This window comes from Nannospalax galili, unplaced genomic scaffold, assembly GCF_000622305.1.
Source record: "Nannospalax galili isolate Female #2095 unplaced genomic scaffold, S.galili_v1.0 scaffold567, whole genome shotgun sequence".
NCBI classification, from domain to species: Eukaryota; Metazoa; Chordata; class Mammalia; order Rodentia; family Spalacidae; genus Nannospalax; species Nannospalax galili.
Genome location: NW_008357638.1, coordinates 326203 through 340877, shown reverse-complemented (window position 1 = coordinate 340877; position 14675 = coordinate 326203).

Here is a 14675-nt window from a genome sequence, read left to right as displayed (position 1 = left end):
AGCCCAAGCAAGTCCACTTGTCAAGGGTCCGCTTTATTGAACTGCAAGCTTTCCTTATATACAGTTTGTATTTAGAAGGGGTTGAAGAAGTTGGTCAAAAGGTTACAGCATTTTTATGGGTATGGGAGGGGGACTGAGCAATTCAGTAACGTGACTGACCGCCAGGTGTTCCAAGAGATTACTGCATGACTTATCTTTTCTGAGAACTGTTTGCAAGAGGAAGAGAAAGATAACCTTGCCATAAATTCTTTCTCAAGGTTACTAGTGCAGGCAGAATTTACTGCTTAAGTCAACTGTTTGTAGAGCTATATTATATTTTTTGGTAATGATTATTGTTTCTCCAGCTCCCGACAATTATAAATTACAGCAAATGTGTAAGAGCACAAATACATGGTCATGAATGAGTATCCAGCTATACTGTATTGATTTGCAGAAAAGCAAGTCAATAAAATCTAATATCCTAACATCCTTTTGTGATAACAAACTGGGAATAAAGGAGCCCTTCAACATGATGAAAAAAAAATGTTAGGTAGCAGATTAAATGCTGAATGCTTTTTCTTTTAAGATTGAGAATAAGCCAAGTGTTTTGATGTACTCCTCTAACCCCAGCTGTTTGGAAGCTGAGGCAGAAGAATTATGAGGTTATGAGGTTGAAACCAGCCTGAAATACATAGTATCACATCACGCAGGGAGAACTTGTCTCAAAAGAATGAATAAAAACAAGGTTGTTCACTTCACCATTCTGTTTAACATTGTTGAAGTTCTAGCCAGGGTTTGAAAATAAAAGCCATCTATATTGGAAAGGAAATAAAACTACAAGTTGAATCACATACCTGTGGCTTGCTTTGGCAGACATTGCACAGTGATGACATTTCCACCATCCTGGGGGCTCCATTACAACTTAGGCTTTGCCTTCACTACTTCATTATGTGGCCTCTCAGGGCTTCCTTCCTGGAACTCCAACTCCCCCACTCATTGCCAGGCCTCAGCAGCACTCTGACACTGTGGAATAAGACTCTATGACCCCCTCAATCTTGCATCTTTCATGCCTTCAAAACCAGTACCATGTGGACAGTGGCACCATATTCTGTTGCCAGCTCCAAGTGAAACTTAGCCCCTTTGGAGCTCTGTGCCTCCCAGGCTGACACTTGGAGAAACACTACCCTAGGTGGTGGTTTTGGTGCAGGAACAACTTCAGTTGCTTTCTCATCTCAAACCCTTTGTTTTCAAACAAATTTACAGGCTCACAGGTTGGAACCTTTGGTGGGTGGTATCTTGCCCCCAGGCCAGGTCATCTTTTCTTTTGTCCCCAGGCAGAGTAGGAAGTTTCTTTGTAACAATTGCAGCCTCTTTCAGCACCAGCCTTACCTGTAACTTTAAACTTGATTTTTCTTGGCAAACTGCATGGTTTTTTAAAACATCTTTCTGCCCAACTTTTTGTTCTTTTTCACTATAGGCCTAAATAAGTGCAGTCAGCAGAAGCCAGCTATGTTGGAAGTCCGAATGTCTTCTTATCTCTTCCACAAAGAACTTGGCCCATTGCCTTTAAATTCAGCCTTATTCAAGTTCTCAGGGCATGAGCAGATACAGCCAGATTCTTTGCCAGAATATCACCTAAATAGCCTCTAGCCCATTCCAGATCTTTTTATCTCAGTGCACTGGTCTTCCAAGCTCCCACCAGAATGGCCCATTAAGCTCTGCTTACAGTAGTCCAGGGTTACTTCCACACTTCTTTCTGCAAACCAGTTCCAAAGGCCCAAGAACCACATAGTCAGATTTGTCACAGCAACCTCCCTATTCCTGGTACCAGTTTTCTTTATTAGTTGCTGTTGTGCCCAGTAATAGGTAAAAAGTTGGCAGAGAACGAGTGAATGGAGGATGAGGCACCGAGGCACAGATATTCCATCAAAATAGGGTTTATTAGCAAAGGAACACATGGGACAGAGTCCCTTCCGGGCAGGGAAAATGTCTGCCCGGGTCTTGAGCTGGGGTTTTTAAAAGAGAGGCTTCTGCTTCCTGCAGAAGGTGAGAAGATGTATTTTTTTTAAAGTTGGGGTGGGGGGGAGTGGGAGAGCAGAACTGTTAAAATCTGTCCTCTTTAGAGATCAAAGGGGAAGCCTGCTGTGTTGGCCAAACAGTGGAGAAAAGTCTGCTTCTCTTGACTTCAAAGACCAAGGTGCTTATCAGCTAGGTTCCCTTTTCTCAGGAGCATGAGAAGTCCTTGGGATCCTGTTGGTGAGGGGGCAGGGCTATCTGAACCTTAACACCCAGTGGACAGATCACCAAGAATCACCACAGAGTCCAGAGAGCATGCAAGAACAAAGAGTCTTTAGTCAGGCTTAAGCTCGGGCTCCCAGAGCAATCAGCAAGGAAGAATTACAGCATTCGTGCAGCAAGCTGAACTGAGAGCCCCAATTGCAGGGGAGGAAGCTTTTATAGGTTTCAAATAAAGAGAGGAGGAGAATAATAGAGTCATATCTTGATTGGTCCAAGGAGCCCACGCATGCCAACACACTTTTGAATTGATTGGTTACAAGGGATATAGTCCTGGAGGTTTCTCATTGGTGGGCTCAGGGCTGTGGAATGTGCTGACTGTTATCTGTGGGTCCAGAAGTCTCTGTTCCTACCTTATAAGGCTGCTTATATGCCTGGGCTTGCTTGATCTATATAGCCTCCTGGGGTGGGGGTGGTAGGTGGGATTACAACATGCCTGGGCATGTTCAGGCTTGCCTGAAACAGCTAGTCAAAATGGGGTCAATACAGTTTGTCCTTTCAGTCAAGCAATCAAGCAGTTTACAGAAGTGAAAAAGAGCAGTTAGTCCTAAAGAGGGGCAGGGTCTCGGGAGTCCAGGGCAGGGGGCCAGGGAGGAGGGTATCACAGTTACTTTTCTTCTTGCTATGATTAGAAATACCCTGACAGGTAACATAAGGAAGGAGGGGTTTGTTTTGGCTCACAGTTCCAGGGTACAGTCCATCATGATAGGGAAGGCATGGTGGCAGGAGCTTGAGATGGATGGTCACACTGTATCCACAGTCAAGAAGCAGTGCTGATGTTCAACTCCCTGTCGCCTTCATATTCAGTCTGGAATCCTAGCCCATGGAATGGTGCTTTCCCACCTCAGTTAACCTAATCTAGAAAATCTCACAGACATGCTCAGATTTGTTACAGGACGGAGTTCGTAAAAAAAAATCAACACCACTTTAAGTAGCAAGGTAAATTTTATTTTTCAACCGGCCGGGCTGTCTATCTCGGGAATAGAAGCAGCCCTGATGATTGTCAGGTCAGAGTTTTTATAGGATTACAGAAATATTATTCAAAAAGGACACTCGTGAACCAATCAGGTTTGTACAATGTAGCAGAACTTTGAATCTATTAATCAACAACCAATCATTATACAGACAAGTGATACAGTCATATAACTTGGCAATCAACTTTGTAATTTTAAAATTAGTCAACTCCCTAGCCATAACAAGTATAGTAAGAAAGCTGGAATCGGCAGTTACCAAGTGGTCATACAATAACATAACAATGGTGGTCTTATGCTCTGTGTCAAGGTGACCCAAAATAGCAAGTGGATTACAGAAGCGAAAACAAGCAGTTAGCCAGATGTAAAATGTCTGGAATAAGCACATTCCATGATTCATGGCTAGGACAATTTCCCAAGACCCAAGGTTGCCCCCCTTTTCCTTTTGGTGTGGAGCAAAGTTGCTGCTAAAATAGCTCTGAACAAAATGGAGTAACTTAGGTAAGTTTGCTGAGCCAGTTCATTCCCCACTCCTGTTGTGAGTAAGGTTAATTCTTTGACCTATTAGATACAGCTTTCTTCATGTACTGGTATTAACTGTTCATTTTGGGTTCTTAATATTTTGAGTTTTACTGACTGGAGTCTCTGATTAATAAATTTTACAAGGGCATTCAAAATACAAGGCCCAAGAGTAAAAATTAAAAGAATAAGAATCACAGGCCCAGCGACAGCACTTAACAAGGTGGTCAGCCAGGGTGACCAGGGAAATAAGGACTCATACCAGTTTTGGTGATTACTGAGATCCCTTTTTCGAGCACTAATTCATTGCTGGACTAACCTAATAATTATCTCTAATCACTCCAGTATGGTTAGCATAGAAGCAACATTTTTCACCCAGTGCCATGCATAATCCTCCTTGTTGCATAAAAACAAGATCTAGCCCTTGATAGTTTTGTAACATCTCAGCTAAAGAATCAAGGGAGTAAGTTAAGTTTTTCCATAGTTATACCAAGAGTGCCATGCTGAAAGGAAATCCATTTATTCTTTGATCTGATCCAGGAAGCAAATGTCTCACAACACCAAATTCCATAATGCCATTCATTTTCACAGTTACAGTCTGGACTCCCATCTGCTGGGCATCCATAAACTTATAGGCTTTGCAGTTGTTTCTCATGACTAGGAGTTCCATATCCCCCAGGGTCGAGGAGATGGGACATGAATAGTTACTCTTACTTGTAAAGAAAACAGATCACAAAGGTCAAACAGAAAGCTGGAGGAGTGGCTAGTGGTAGTGTTAGTGGCTAAGATCTTACTATCTGAAGTTTTTTTAAATACCCAATTGTCAGGGGATAGTTCATGGGGATTTCAGTCACTGTACCTAGTTACAGTTTTTATTATCCAGAAGGAGAACATAAGAATTAAGACTCTTTTATCAGTTTTACTTTGAGAAAATTGTCTGTTCTTTTTACCATCCATGTTTGAGGAATGTGGTCCAGATGAGCTCTCCTAACTTGGGAATGGTGAATCCAGTGGGCATGTCTGGCAACTTTAACAGAAGTTGGAGTCAGCAAGATGATTGGGTATGGACCAGCCCACTTGGGTTCCAGGTTAGGCGCTTGATGTCTGCAGACCCAAATCCAGTCACCAGGTTCCAGATCTGTCTGTTTAGTAGTCAGCGAGGGATGACTGGGCTCATGAACCTCCTGCACTAGTTTGTGTACCTGACTCAGAGCATTTTGCAGAGCCTGCAATGACTGTAAAAGGCTGTAATTAGATATTTCTGCCAGGTGTTCCTCCCCTAAGCAGGAGAAAGTGGGTGGAGGTTGCCCAAACAAGATCTCAAAGGGAGTAATTCCTTTTACATAAGGAGTACATCTGGCTCTTTTTTTTTTAAGAAGAAGCATTTCATTACAGCTTTAACATATTCAATAACAGTTTCCAGAGCAAAGATACATCTCTTTTAAAAACAGCTATAAATTTTTAGGTTTGCTGTTGAATTAATACAGTTATACAATACTGAACTCAGTATAAGCCCTGTAAAGGGCAAAAGGAAGAGGACTTATACTCTTCCTTACTTACCAGTTACCATCAGTCTCTGTTGTTAACTTAGTCAAAGTTTCCTTAATAGTTCTATTCATCCTTTTCACTTGTTCTGAACTCTGGGGGTGAGATACACAGGGTAATTTCCAATCTGGAGGACAGGAGCTAAGGTTTTAGATACACAGGATATGAAAGCTGGGCCATTGTCAGACCCCAGACCAATAAGGATGCCAAATTGAGGTACATTCTCATTTAGTAGCTTTTAGTAGAGCAAGGATTTTTTTTTCTCCTTATTTTATTTTTGAAGAGGTAACCCAATTTGCCCATGGGGAGTCGGGATGCAGACCACTCTGGCTTCTTCCATGCTGAACAGGGACTGTTAGGGTCCGTGACTCGGTGGGTCTCTTTAGGAGAACAAATGCACGAGTATGGAGATGCAAAAATCAAGCAGAGTTTTATTAGGCCAGCTAGCTAGGGCCGACCGTCCTTCCAAGACACTCAGGTCTGGTTGGAGCAATCGACCCGAGGCAACTTCAGGTAAAGATTATATAGGCTCCCACAACCGTTACACAAAAGCCCGCGCTTATACAACCAATAGTTTCAAAGCAAGCATTTCACAAACCAATAACTTCAAAACAAGAAAAATGTTACAACTCCCTTCAGGTGTCTCAATCGGGGAAGGGTGGGTGGTATGTGCCTGACGCAACCCTTCCCTGTTATCTTGTGTAAGCAGACATGCCTATGTGACATGACACAGATCAGACAGGTCAGGCTCCGGGGGCTGCAGCACTTGCCCCTATCTCCGGATGCCTGTGTCTCCAGTTGAGTTAATCAGTTACAAGCAGTAAATTCAACCAAGCAGTAAATTCCTCTTTCCCTAACAGGACATAGAGTGTGGCAACTGGGGTACCCCTTCAGTGGGTCTATTTAAAAGACCCTCAAATTGAGACATGAAGGAGAAGTAAAGGCAAGTACTAGACAGGGAACCAGAAAAAATCAGAACAAGGAAAATGTTCTAGTTTGTTCTTCATTGCTGTGACAAAATACTCTGACCAGTACTAACTTGGGGAGGAAAGGGTTTATTTGTCTTACATGTCCCAGGTTGCAGTTCATCAGGGAGCCCAAGGTAGGAACACAGGGCAAGGAACCTGGAGGCAGGAGCTGGAGCACAGGCCATGGAGGAATGCTGCTTACTGGCTTGCTTCCATGGCCCCTGCTCAGCCTGCTTTCTTATACAACACAGGCCCACCTGCCCAGGAGTGGCACCACCCACAGTGGGCTGGGCCCTCCCACATCACTCATCAAGAAGATGCCTTTCAGGTATGGCCACAGGCCAGTCCAATAGAGGCAATTTCCCGATTGAGTCTCCCTCAACCCAGGTGTGTCAAGTTGACACCAAAGCTATCCAGCACAGCAAACTTTAAACACTTAAAGTCCATTGGAATTTTCTGATGAGGGCTTTCAAAAGCATCCATCTATTGGGTTCTTTTTCATTTTTCTTTGGGCCACCAAGACTGGACTCTAGAATGATGAACTTAGGATTTGTTTTCAGGTACTCTGATAGCTGTTGGAGTGGCTTGAATCAGTAGATAGAAAGTAAAATAAACTTAGTCATCATTTTAGAACAATAGCAGCTGTAGGTGGGCACTATAGTATTGGAGACCAAGATTTGAAGTCTTATACCTGAGCAGTATTTTCTTGTTAAGAACAAAATTATTACTGAGAAATAATTGTCTAAGTAACATTTTACCTGGACTTAAGTCTAATGTCTGGTGTCTGGGAAATACAATCCTTTGGACTCTTAAAAGAAATATATTTATTATTTCAATTTTTGGTTTTACTTTCCTTTTGGGTGTTTAAGACCATACAATTGGCCCAAATAAACCATTTTACTTTTACTTTAAGGTCGGTTGAGGACCTAGTCCTCAGGGGTGACGTGGGCTTGGCATGGAGACCCTTGCTCCTTAGGCTTTCTTTTACCAGTTCCATCTACATGAAGATAAGTCAAGAGGTCCTGCTCAACCCAAGTTTCGCTTGAAAGCATGGAGGAAATGTTTCCTCTGTGGTAACCCTCCTCTTTGCAGACTGGACACTGGTTTGAGTCCCTCTGGTGGGGTCTCCATGACCTCCCTGAACAAGAGGACAGTGACTCATCACAGTTACAGGACACCCTTTGTCCAGATTAGTATGGGTCTCTAAGTATGGTTATTAACCATCCAAGAAGGTCAGTTGCACCAGCCTGATACCTTTAATTACTGTGTAATATGTAGATAAAGTTTGAACAAAACCCAAACGTTTTCAATAAACGCTGACTGGAAGAGATTTACCATCACAGGGTAACTAGGCACAGCCCAGGAACGGGACCTTAAAACAAGAATTTCTAAGTCTGTCTCAAATGAAGGCTGTTATATTACAAACAGAAGCAGTCTCCTTTTAGTTTTCTATATCTTGATTTAAAGTTTTAGGAAGGAAGGGAGGCATTATATCACATACCTATTGACAGGAAATAAACATCAGAATTCAGACCAAGCTTCACAGAAACAGTTTTCTTCTAGATTGCATACATCTGGTTCTAGGAGGGAGACCTAGTTTTTCTTGAGTCAAACCATTCTTGTTATGGGTAAAAGAAGGTGCCAAAAGTAGCATTTGCATAATACAGAGAAACATAAAAGACATCTTTCAGTAGTCATTGTTATGCAGATAAAACTTGGGCAATATGCTTAAATAAACATTTACTAGACATCCTTAAACTAGTTGACTGAGTTATGACCTCAAGATTGTATATTATCCCTGTTCCATCGCTGATAAATCATAACAATCCTATACAGACCTTTATCATTTGCTTAGACTTTTTTACTCATCCTATACATAAATCCTCCTTAATAACATCTTTAAACCTACACAGACCTTTATTACTTGCTTAGGCTTTCTCTTTTTTTTTTCCTTTTGTTAATTCTGGAAATAGCCAGCCATCATAATCTTCATCATAAATCTTCCTAGTAAAATATCTCCATTCCCATATCCTTCTAATATCTTTTAACTTTGTATTTTCTTTTTTAATGACCGTGACACACAATATCATCAACAAATAAACATTCCATCTGTTGTGAGAATTCCCCTCTGACCTCAAGCAATGTGTATTCCTTTCTAAAGTTCCAGTGTCAACCCAATGTTTGACTAAAGCTCTCCTGGGGAGCCAATGAATTTACTGAGCTTACTTACAGAAATGACTGAGGAGTTCCTGAGGCGTATAGGTGACCTGAGAGTATTTACATTAGAAAGCCTTTCCTAGCCTTTCCCAGATACTTGTCTTCCTAGCCTTCCCCAGATTATATACTTCAGATCCAGGACACCATTTGTGATTACGGCAAAATTAATACAGTTGACGGGGAAGTGTGGCTAGAAACTCAGGTGAGGCTCCAATGATCTTGCTTGCCTCCCCTTTAATGAAAGAATATAACTGTCAACAAGCCCAATTGTGATGATGCTTTGCAAGCAGGCACAAAGAGAAGCAATTGGTACACAACCCCCAGCATAATCATTTAAGGAAAACTGTGTTATAACCCTGTTTAGACTTTAATAAATTCTTTTAATAACATTTATAAACAAATTTACCAAGTAATATTTTACCTCATATATATGAACAATTAATCTAAATATATTATTATACTGTATAAACTTTGAGATGCCCTTGTAAGCCTTGAAGCAGGTTTTAAACAACCAAGTCTCCTTTAAAAGTTTAGAGATGTTTTACTTAGAATTTGATATCTAGTAAATTATTTAATAATAGTTCTCTTAGTATTAAACATAAGTCTATACATTTATAATGGTCTCATATAATAAATGCTATTGTTAGACATAATGTAATGACAAACCAGTTTTAAAGCCAAGACTGATTTTTCTTGTTCCAAGGGAGAAAAGTACAGTCATATCTGAGCCAGCAGAGTTCCCAAGGATAAAAGCATCCCTCCCCAAACAGACCATATCTGCCTGCATACAGAGCAGTGCTGTAGGAAACTGAGGGAAAAGGACAAGGCCAAAAGGATGAAACAGGAAGACCAGTCCCAGAATTTATTTCCAGAAATGAAGATGAGTTAAGATATTAGATCAAATCTATAACCAACAGAAGTTTAATTTTCTCAAATCATTTTCAAGATTTTAGAGGTCTGAAAGCAATATAAACCAGACTAAGAATGTCAAAACCAAAATACTTCCAAAGCGAGCAAACCAAAGAGATATTTTAAAACAAATATAAAAGCAAACCCAAACCAAAAGGTATGCAACAAATAAAGACCTTAAACAACCAGTTCAGCCAATAAATTTAAAGATATTTAGGGTTTTTGATGGAAACATATGAAGACAATAATCATAGACATAACATGACAGAATTACTTGAGATCTCAGCACAGGAGACATAATTGCATTAAAACTAGGAGCATCCAAAACATGACCTGAAATCAGGTAAGTTGTTCAACATACACTCTAACGGAGTAGCACTCTGAGATATGTTCCCACCCATGACAAACACAAATACAAAACCAAAACAGAGTAAGACAAGCACAGTCAAATGACATCAACCAGATTACTGTCAAATCCAGGTCCCAAAAGACAAGCTTTTGGGCTCACAGCCAGGCAGGTCCCGGGACGTCTCCACTAGGGGGAGGTTCACTGCGTCCAGCTTCCCACCTAGTTTCTCTGATGAGAGCCCAGAACCTGATGGCGACACATCGCCCGCTAGCCAAAACCAGAAGAGAAACCAAAAACGAAAGTGGCTTCTCGAGCACTCTCTTACCTTGCTAGTGGTGTGGAGGGAGAAACCCGAGGGTTGACTGTGGAAGCAGAAGCAGCCGGGCCGGATGCAAGTCCCCTCTCAGGGAGTTTGCCTGTGCTGCCCGACAGCCGAGGCTGATGCAGTTCCCCTGCTGGGGAGTCAGCAGAATACTGCTGGGCAGCTCCCTTCTCAGGGAGTTTCCCGAAGCTGCCGGGCCCAGAAGTCCTCCAGATCTGGGTGGAACCTCCAAATGTTATAGGAAGGAGTTTGCAAAAAATCACCAACACCACTTTAAGAAAACTAGCAAGGTAAATTTTATTTTTCGACCGGCTGGGCTATCTCTGGAGTAGAAGCAGCCCGGCTGGTCGAAAAATAAAATTCATCTTGCTGCTTTTCTTAAAGTGGTGTTGGTGATTTTTTGCAAACTCCATCCTAAAACAAGATTCATTTCCATGAATGAATTTGGTTGCAGTTGCTATAGTGAGTGTGATGGATAGGTCTGTATTTGCGCTCCCAATTATAGTCCCTATGGTGGTCGAGCATCCACAATCTAGTGTTTTCTATATTGGAGCTGTAGAGAACTAAATGTTAGATAAGGGAAAATAACTTTTTTAACCTTTTACATTATACCCTACATATATTTAAAATTTAAAAATCAAGCATGTATTATAATTTAAAAACTAATTTTAAGAATAACTGAAAAGTAACTGGGCATAGTGGCACATGCCTTTAATCCTAGCACTTGGGAGGCAGAAGCAAATCTCTGTGAGTTCAAGGTCAGTCTGGTCTCCATAGTGAATCTAGACCAGCTGTGGCTATGGGGAGACCCTGTCTCAAAAAGCCAAAAAATAAAATAACTAAAAAAATGCATGGTGGCACACACTTCTAATCTGAGCATTCAGGAGGCTGAGGCAGGAGGACTTTGACTCGATCAGGAGTGGTACAGTTACAAGTTTTGATTTCATCATCCCTGTTTCTTACTTGACTCTCATGCCAGTTACTTGGTAAGGCTGAGATAGAATTTAGAAAAGGTCACCTGTCAATATAAACAGTGCAAGAGAGATTAGATTGATAGGGGATTGAGCCATTAAAAGTTTGGCTAAGTCCAAAGCCAGTTTTGATGCTGAGGAAGGGCTTTTTTTTTTTTTTTTTTTTTTTGGAGGTTGCTAAATAAAGGAGTTAAATTATGTTTTCTAATAAAAGAAAAACAAAATCTCAGTACATATGAGCATTTGAAAATAAAACATTGGGTTGTTGAGCTGGAGTGATGGCTCAGCAGTTAAGAGCACTTGCTGCTCTTCCAGTGGACCAGAGTCCACTTCCCAGCACACACATGGTAGTTCTCAACCATCTTTCACTCCAGTTCCAGCTCTAATGGCCTCTCCTGGCTTCTGCAGGCACCAGGTACACAGAGATATACATGCCTACATACATGTGGGCCAAACACTAATACATATAAAATAAAAAACATTTTAAAAAGTGAAACATTGAGTTGTTATTCATCTAGTGATAGTCAAGCTATGCAAGAGGCTTAGCCATAAAAAAGACAATCTTGAAGCTGGGGAGGTATCTCTGGCAGTGAAACGCCTGCCTCATCAGCATGGGAAACAAGAGATTGGATCCCCACCACATAAAAGGCGGTCGAGGATCCCTGAGCTCATTGGCCAGCTAGTTCAGTCAGGTCAATGAATTCTAGGTTCAGTGAAAAATTCTGTCTCAAAAAATAAGGTAGAGCTGGGCGTGGTGGTGCACATCTTTAATCCCAGCACTCAGGAGGCAGAGGCAGGTGGATCTCTGTGAGTTCGAGGCCAGCCTGGCCTGCATTGAGTTCCAGGTCAGCTGGGGCTACAGGGAGACCCTGTCTCTAAAATACCAAAATAAATAAATAAATAAATAAATAAATAAATAAATGGTAGAAACTGAGAAACCCAATGTTGACTTCTGGCCTCCACATGCATGTGGGTGCATGTGCACACTCAAAAGGTCTTTAAAGAAAGCACAGAAAAGATACATTTGGACATTTCCCTCTTCTCCATCTTGATAGTTTATCACCTTTCAGATTTCTATCATGCACATGAAACAAAGAAGTGGCCTCTTCAATAAGTCAAAGTCTTTTCAAGATCAAGAAACTCAATCACAGGGCTGGAGAGATGGCTCAGTGGGTAAGAGCACTGACTACTCTTACAGAGGACCCAGGTTCGGTTCCCAGCATCCACATGGTGGCTAGCAATCATTTCTAACTCCAGTTCCAGGGGATCCAACAGCCTCTTCTGTTCTCTGTGGACATTGCACAATATGGATGCACTTAAATACATGCAGGCAATACATTCATACACATAAAATATTTTTTAATTAAAAAAAAGAAACTCATCACATAACCAGAGCTTAGGTTATCAATATGTATGTGGGCACAAGTTTAACAGAATAAAATCTGAATATATTTTACTTTTGTGGATTTTTTCTGAAAAACAGCCCAATAAATCATAAGTGTTTCCTGTTATTTGTGCTGTCCCCTGATACTCACAGAGTCATTCCTTTTAGTTGTCAGGTGATGCTAAAATTTGTGCATTCCATTGCACATTTTATTTCATCTCTCATATTGACCTTCACACTTGAATTCACACCTCCTTTCATACTGAATTTTATCCAGGTCTAACTAAAATATCTTTAAAAAAATTTTATACAAACAACTACATGGCGTATTTCTCATACGAATTAAATACCAATACAGAAAAGGACCTAGAACTTGAGAATGATGTGTAAATGTGCATATTCTCTTTTTCTAACGACATCATTAAAACATTTTAGCACATCAGACACAAAGTTTGGCTTTTCAAGTGAGGAGGCTTCAGTACTCAGAGATCATGGGACTACTTCCTCATCTGCAAAATAGGGATGATGGCATAACATCAGAGGACCTGCCATACTTTAGAATTGGCAGTACTAAATAAAATTATTCCTGAAAAATGCCAATCTTTTAGCCAGATGGAATTGCTGACACCTGCAATTCAGTGTTCAGGCTGAAATAGGATTGCCCTGAGTATGAGGCCAGCCTGGGCTACAGAGTGAGATTCTATCTCAAAAAATAAAAATATAGGGACTAGAGAGATGGCTCAGTGGTTAAGAATACACATTGTTGTAAAGGACCAGGGTTTGATTCCCAGCACCCACATGATGGCTAACAACCATCCATAACTCCAGTTCCAGGGAATCTGACACCCTCCTCTGGCCTCTGTGGGCATTGCATGACATAGATGCATTTACAAACATGCAGGAAACACACTCATACACATAAAAGGTAAAAATAATAAATAAAAATTCAAAAAAAAATAAGTGCCAATCTTTTCAAAAGAATTGGAATTGTTCTTCAAAACTAGTGTTCTCAAAACTATACCTATACAGGTAGAGTATATTTGTTATTGTCTTTATTTTCATAATAGTAGCAATGTATCTATTCTAAAATAAGTTGAAGTTGAATTTTATTTACTCCAAAATCACTTTGCAAAAAAAATGCAGATTTATCATGACTAGTTGTTAGTGTTATATATAAAATACTGTATGTAAATTCCTAGAAAAACTTTTAATATTTTATTTTTATGTGTATATGTGTATTGCTTGTGTGTAAGTGCACCCGTGTTGAACAATGCCCGCAGATGTCAGAAGAGAGTGTTGGATCCTTTGGAACTGGAATTATGGATGATTTTAGCTGCTATGTGGGTGCTGAGAATCGAACCTGGGTCCTCTGCAAGAGCAGCTGGTGCTCTTAACTGCTGAGCCATCTCTCCAACCCCCTAGAAAAGCTTAATAGTTTTTATCTGTATTGGGATTATATATTTGTTTGCCCAGCTGTGTTTTCCACTTGTATATACTGAACAACTTGTGCATAAAATATAGATTAATGCAATTTAATATAAAGATGCTCAGCTTCAATAAAATTTTAGTACATGTCTTTACCTTTTTGTAAGAGCAATCTTACATTCAAAAGTACGTAGTACAGCATGTATATTTTAGTGTCATGAATTGCAGAGGTGTTATTCTTGTGACGAAATGAGGGGGTGTAATTCAGTCAGTGGTGGAGGGATTGCCTAGCACACCCAAGACCCTGGGTTCAATCTCCAACACTACAAAAAAGTGAATCTGATCCAACTATTAACAAGAAGTTATGCCCCCCCTTCCCCATCAAGTTTGAGTTTGGTTTGATAAATAGCATTGTAGGTAGTAAGAATGACAGGTAGAAACCAGGTGTGGTGGTGTATGCCTTTAATTCCAGCACTTGGGATGCAGAGGCAGGCAGATCTCTGTGAAAAAAGAAAGAAAGAAAGAAAGAAAGAAAGAAAGAAAGAAAGAAAGAAAGAAAGAAAGAAAGAAAGAAAAAAAGGAAAGAAAGACAAATGGGTATCACCATTAAGTTGCTAGGCATGTGAAGAGTGGTAATACCACTTTCTGTATGCTGAAATAAACATTTTATATTCCCTCACACTTAGCCTCCAGCAGTCTTATAATTATAGATGAAAAAAACTGATTGGCAGGCTAGCCTGAGATGTTCATGTACCCAGAATGACTCAAACCTAGACCACAGCCCATTATTCTTTGCACAGTGCTGCTACTGCTGCTTATCC